General features: G+C 40.6%; 1 long non-coding RNA gene across 2 annotated transcripts; it reads left to right on the top strand.

Annotated features, from left to right (window-relative positions):
• The first annotated feature begins 50 nt into the window (after window positions 1-50).
• On the top strand, window positions 51-4,361 carry LOC308189159. 2 transcript variants are annotated; one of them, XR_013946063.1, is made up of 3 exons: window positions 51-426; window positions 1,391-1,572; window positions 1,845-4,359. It is a non-coding gene; the product is annotated as an uncharacterized lncRNA (long non-coding RNA). The 2 variants fall into 2 exon arrangements; XR_013946062.1 differs by lacking the exon at window positions 51-426 and adding an exon at window positions 461-913 and having other exon boundaries at window positions 1,845-4,361.
• The last annotated feature ends 2,735 nt before the right edge of the window (window positions 4,362-7,096 follow it).

Raw genomic sequence — 7,096 nt, 5'->3', positions numbered from 1 at the left:
TTGAACACAGCAACACCTGCTGGCAGTGGTCCGGGAGTACTGCTGGAAAGGCCCACTGATCTAACTCTTCAGACCAGCTGCCATTAAGCGCTGCCAAGACATATTAATGAGCTGCCTCTATTTTTACCCCTTCCTTCCAGAAAGGGCAGAAAGGGCTTTTGGGAAAAACTGTAGCTGTATTTTTTTTCTTTTTTTTTTTCGTTTTTTTTTTCTTTTTTTTCTGATTTTTTTTTTCTGGCAGCTTCAGAATCCAGATAATCATTGTTCATTTAGTGAAGTTGGGATTTCTAACACCAATTCCAATGCCATGAATTGATACCACATAAAACATCAGAGTGATGCTGAGCCTATCTAGATGGCTTACAGACATATTTCATTTCCCTGCTGGATCAGAAATAACTAAAGGAGTGGGACTGAGAGAGAAAGGTTAGTATATCAGCAACCTGCCTCTTTTTTCCTAATTGTGGATTTTATCTTACAAAATCTTGAAGAGCAGTCACTTGAAAACATTCTGGCACAGATTTCATTGCAAATCACAAGGAATCTCACTCTTTTGTACCTATTTTACTGTAATAGCAACAAAAGATGTGCCAGAAACTTATATTTAGAAGTTTTATGTTTCCAATTTTATATAAAAGGACCAATTAAGGCCAGTCTTCTTGTTCCTGTGAACACTAATACTTATGTGCTGTTTAGAGGGGCCAGTGTTTTCAATCATCATTAGTGAGCTGGTCAAAAAATAAAGTTCATCTGAGGATAGGAACTCAGTCTAGAGGGTGGGGTAAAGAATAGCTTTCAACTTCTTGCCTTTTTTTATACTAATGGATGACACTTTTCTCAGGGGGGCAGGATAAGTATAAATGTTCTGTTTTAAGAAGTTCTCATATAAAATCAGTCTGGCTAACAAAAGCAAGTATGTTTGCTTTCCTTCTGAACTATTCCTGTGTTCTCTGCTGTGCTAGTCATTGATCTTTTTGCTTTCCAAATCACTGAACAGCGAGTTGTTTCTTTAAAAGGGATACTTTTTACATCCATGTTATTTTAGCATAGGCGATGCCATTCACACTTAAAAATAAAAATCAGGAGATATGAATACATAAACCAGGTGACACTGATGATGATATTAGTGTGAGATGTTATGACAAAAAATATATATATGCGCATGTTCTGTGATCGGTGTTTGTTTAAAGCATTGCATGTGGGGTAAAATCTATTTACAAAGAGAATTTTTCTGAACCTATAGAGACTATCGAGTTAAACTACATCTAAATGAAGCTGTTCATACAACCTGTATGTAGTGTCCTGCCTTGCTGACTTGATAGGCTGATTTTCTGCATATTACTGGAATAATTGTCGTTTTTTTTCTTTTTTTTTTTTTTTTGAGAAACAGCTTTGTAATGTGAAAAATGTCTTGAGTGATACTGTCTTCAAAGATATTTCCAGAGGTTGCGATTAGAGTCACACCAACGATTTAAACCCCACAGGGAGGGAGTCCCAGATGCCGGATCCTGTTTGGTTCCAAGTTGGGTGAAAATTTGTGGCTAAAGTTGGAGCAGCATTTAACATTTATAGGTGAGTTGAAGCTATTATTGAAAAATAGATTGCATGAAAGTAAGTTGTACACTGTTTTAAAACTTGCACAAATAATACATCAAAATCATTCCTAATGCAGTTGGACTTAGGTCAGCAGAGTTTTATCAAGAATACTTTTGGGCCAGCTGCAGAATAATGGGTAATGGCTGTATTTCTCTTACAAATCCTAAATTCTCTGTTCTGTGTTTGTTTTACTACACTTAATCACAGCATACGCAACATTGTATGTACAGACTCTTGCTATCTTTTAGCTTTTAGAGCCAATTCTCAACGCCACTGAAGTTAACACTGTCTGTGGGACCAGAAGTCAGTTGAACTGGGCTCTGATGCTGAAGATTAATATTAACCCTTGGTAGATGGAAAGAGAAACTAAAAATCAAGTCTTAGACAAAAGCTCTTCAGCTGATGTGCTTCCCAAAGTAATATTGCCTGTGGATTTTAGAAAGACTTATAACTCTGTTTGCAAGAGGAGAACTGGATGTTAATGTGCTTCGTTAATGTAAACTGGAATAGCTCCCCTGATTTCAGTGACTGGGTTACATCAGCAGAAAATCTGATCAAAAGTCTTTCTTTTTTTTAACTTCCATGTATGAATATGTATTATTTGGCTTGTCCTCAAAAAAAATAGGTCCCAGTTCTTGTGTTGTATGAAAGGTCCAATTTCATCTTGCTTTAACTCCCTCTATGATGGGGATACATTTTGTTCTGTTTTGAGTACTTCTAAATCTGCTGACATGTGGGAGGGAATTGAATGAAGCTCGTAAGCTGGCTGTTTTCTTTGAGCTGAACTCAACAAGAGGTTATGCCGGCAGGTAGTCAGTCAAGGTAGTCATCGTACACAGGCCATTGGGAAAAGCTGCAGTGTCCCACGTCAATGGATATTCCCTCTGTGACAGTGACCAGCAGAAAACTGGCATAAGTGAAACACTGAGGACACCAACAAGTGGCTTAAAGAGAATATGTTGATCTTTTGCATTGCTGCTGCTTTGTCCATTGTGAATCCCCTGTGAAACAAATCACTGTGGAAGAGTAAATACATCCTGTGGTAAAAATGGTAAGGGGAAGCCTGACTGCTTACAGCTCTTTTCTGAGTAGAGTATTAGATGGGAACTTAGCAAGTCTGGATTCTTTGGTTCTGCCCTTGATTTCTGTGTAAAAGGACAAGTCCCTCATTTCTCCATCTTTAAAACTGAAATAATCCAACTGACAGGGAGTTCTGAGATCCGTAGATCAGAAATACCAAACGAGTCATTGCTGTTGTTTGATTTGGGATCTGAATGAAAAGCCATAAGTGGAGGCAGGGTGCGTGTGAGCACACAGGCTCAGCTGAGCTCATCAGGTTGTCAGTTCTCCCAGTGTGTTCTGCCTTTCCTTGGTGCTTTTGGAAGTATCCACCAGTTCTGCTTTCTGAGGCACCAGTGATCTTCTAGGAGAGGCAATTTCAAGCCTTGTGTCAGATGGGAGGGCCTGCTGGGGCTCTAACAGGAGTAAGTACCCACAAATACCTGTGTCTTTGCTGAGAATCTCGATCCAGCATTTTTGCCATTAACCATGAAATTCGGAAGCTCCCTCACTAGACATGATGTCCAGCTAAGGCATATAATATGCAGTGAGCAACACCATGCTGTATTCTTATCACCGGCACCAGTTTTAATTTTGGTTATTTAAGATCACTTTCAGACTCATGACCAACAGAGGCACATATTACCTGTGAGGGATGAGATGGGGCTCTGTCTGTGGTTATTTTGGGGGAAACTCAGGAAATTTCTGAGGGCACTTCATGTATGGGGAGGTGAAGGGAGTAAAATAACATCATCATTTGCTTATGTAATTAAGTTATCCCCCCTTTACAGTACACATGCACACACACTTTTTAACAAGCACCAGAAATGATCCAGAGTTTCCAGGTTCAAATTAAAAACCTGCCCAAGTTCTGAGAATTTATCTCAGATTTTTCCCCAAATCAGGGGGTTATAACACTTAATATACCTTGAGTTGGTATAACTACCAACACTTTGTCTTGGTAGCACTGAGGTCAAACGTTTGGAATAGATATTGGGTCCTCAAATCTGGATTTAATTCAGTAATCCACTTCCGCTAACTTTTCTCATGTGACTTCACGTTTTGTGGTTGAAATATTATGCTTGTAGTTCAGTGCAGGTGGGAGGTAGATCATGTGGACACTTCAATGCTTATTTGCCTGACGTTTTTGCCTGCCGACTACAATGTGCTTGAACAACACAGTGCAAGCATGTTTATCAAAGAGCCAAAAATTGTACCTGCGAAGCGCGAAGCTCAGAGGTCTCACTGAAGTGCTTTTAGAATGAGCATTAAAATCACCCTGTAACAGTTGAGGGAACAGAGTTGACATGCAGCAGTGATGGCCAGTTGCCTAGAATATCAGTTCCTCTTCAATAACTTTCGTATGCCAACTATGAACTTATAAACAGTTATTTTCTTTATTCATTGTCTGCTTATTGGTGTCGTGCCCTCGTGATGACTCCTGCTAAAAGGGGTGACATAAGGTAGCCCAGAATAAAGTTTTTGTGTGCAAACAGGGCTTGTCTGTGTGTCCATGCACACATTTTTTAATTGCTCCTTTGAAGCTGTCCATTCAGAGACAGTAACCAAGCATCTAGGAAGTATAAAAACAACAAAGAAGTGTTCAGATATTTCTCATGAAGCAGACTTTTTTGGGGATTAGTTCTCGTTCTTTTTTTTCCCCCTTAAACTGAATTTAGCTGCTCTGATCAGAGCCAAATTGACAGCTTTGAATATTAATGTAATCTGCTTGCTCACAGGAGAGGTACAGCAGGGAGAGCTACAGGACAGCCTTCCTCAGCCGCTTTCTTGGGTTTGCAGCAGGTAGTTCATCCTCTCAGTCCAACAAATGCTTGGGACGCTCGGCAAAGCTGCCTGCTGCTGTGGTCTTGCTCTGAGTGGGAGCTGGTCTGAGAAAAGGGAATACTTTCATACAAATCGAGCACATAGCCGATCTGGAAGTGACATTCAGGGAAGTATTTCTGAGGAGTATCCGCACCCTAGGGAGAGAGGGTTCTCCAAAATTATCAACTTAATGATCAGTGGCAGTACAAACAGCTAACAAAATGTGTGCCGTTGTCAGGAAGGGTGTTGAGAGCAAGACAGAAGACATCATTTTGCTAATATATAAAGCCTTGGTGCACATCCAAGGTGGGTGTTGTGTGCCGTTCTGGTCTCTGCATCTCAAGAAGGACATTGTAGAGTTAGAGAAGAGCCACTAAAATGACTATGGTTGTGCAGCAGCTGCCTAACTGAAAGAAACTAAAAGACAGAAACTCTTCAATTTGGAGAGGTGAAGGCTGAGGGAAGGTATGCTTGGGGTTTAGAAAAGTCATGAAGATGGCAGATAAGGTGAATGCAGAACTGTTATCCACCAAATCCTGCAGTACTAGAACCAGGGGGAACTCGTTGAAACTAGTAGGAGAAGATTTAAAACAGATACAGTGCTTACACAATGGAGACTGAACTTCTGGGATTTGTTGCCACAGGAGGCTGTGGGGGCAGACAGTATCAGCAGACTAAAAAAGGTCCATAAATAACTACCAGAGGGAATAGGCAGGGACATATCCTTTAACATCCTTAATACAACAATTGCGGATGCTGGGGAGTTTGAAGGGAAAGGCCCGCGGAAAGTGGCCAGGCTCACATTTTCTCTCCAAACAACATCTGCTGTTGCCACTGTTGGTGTGAGAAAAGGGGGTTAGATGGACCACCGGCAGGACCCCACAGGGAGTTTCTCATCTCCTTATGTGGCAGTGAGGTTCCTGTCTCCATGCCATGGAGAGAAGAAGAAAGCTCCTGAAGGTGATTCAGAGCAAGACCTAACTGTTCTGTCCTGAATCATCCACCAGAAAAGCCTATCTCTCAACATCAGTTTCAAAGGAAATCTACACTAGACAAAAGTTAGTTCTTTGAATAACCACATTAGTCACAACTGACACAGGTTGGGTTTGAACTGAAGAAAAAAAAAAAAAAGTGACACTTACAAAACCCCAATCCTTCCTTCCCCTACCTAATTGTTGAGGGTTTTTATGAGGAAAATCAGTATCAGAGCTCAGTATTATTGTAGTGATTATTGGTTAACTCTGATCACAGGCAATTGGAAACATTTCCTCAGCCAGTGATGCTGAAGCAGTACGTCAAGCTCTGGTTAAGATGAAAAGTTAAGAAAACATCTTTTGTATATGTTAGGCTGCTTTCTCATAGTCTCAGAGCTGAATCACTGGGAAAGACTTCCTCTGCTGTCTAGCTGTGAAGCTGTTCTGAATTGGCCAGGTATGGCTGGATGTCCCAACGTTTATGGGAAGCCTGCTGCATGTCACCGTCTGGAAACAGAAATGGGTGGTGAGGCTGGAATTGCAGAATGACATCTGAATCAGAAAGAAGGGTGGAAGTCAGGAGGTGATTCTTTCATATAAAGCTACCCTAGTAGCTTCCTGTGAGCACTCCAGCTCACAGAAATGAAATAACTTGCTTGTATAAGTGACAGTTTGGTATTTCATTACCAGATCTCCACATAGAATGAGCTGTTTAGTTGTACTGATACAGACATTTTTACTGGAGTTACAGATGTTATGAGACATTTTAGGCATCTGGTGAAAATCTGATACCTCTGGGTGGGGGGGTGGGGGTGGGGAGAAGCATTCCCAAACACATTCTGAGATTCAAGAATAAGGTAAAATACAGTAAGAACTGCACAAAATCTAAACCTGTCTCTTAAATGTGTTCTGACTGTGAAGTATAAGGGATAAAATGGCTGATCACTAGCAGCACAAATACCTAGTATTCAGACAATGCACGACAGGTAAAAATCTTTTCAGAAATCAGCTGATTAATCTCCATTGTAGGTATGTGTTTTCTTCCTTTTTTAACTTGGAAGATACGAGTTTGCTCACAGTGCTTGCCTTTTTGTCCAGGGCTACCAAAGAAGTCCATAGTCAGGATGGAAATGGAAAATGGAAACCTGCCATTGTTCCCAAGCTTTTCTGTTTGCTGGCTAAAATGTGTTGCTACCTACTTAGGAGCTGTAAAACCACTCCAAGCTGTTAAAAACCTCCAAAAGAAAATGTTTAGGATACAGTTAACTGGTCTGTGATGGAACATTTCATTATCTGTATTACTCCTCATCTCATCTTGTGGCTGAGCTTGCAGATATTACCATTGGGACCATTATTCACTGATGCAGTTTAGAAAATTCTGTTGGTTTCCCTAAGAAGATGTCTTTGTGAAAATGAGAAGCACAGTGTTATTAGTGTTTGGACAAGCAAACGGTTAGCTTGCACACTCTATCTTTTGTTTAATTAATGTTCAGCAAGGAACATCTGAATAGTATCAGCCCACAGAACTTTTAGCAATGTGATGTCAAAGTTCTGAAGCTCCCATTTGGAACGGTTTCCTTAGTGCTTGCAGGACAGGAGTTGAAATTGTTGTCATGCCCTTTTTATTGTCAGTGCAAATGCTG

Source organism: Anser brachyrhynchus (assembly GCF_964034855.1).
Source record: "Anser brachyrhynchus genome assembly, chromosome: 2".
NCBI classification, from domain to species: domain Eukaryota; kingdom Metazoa; phylum Chordata; class Aves; order Anseriformes; family Anatidae; genus Anser; species Anser brachyrhynchus.
This window is presented reverse-complemented; position numbering and strand designations above follow the sequence as displayed.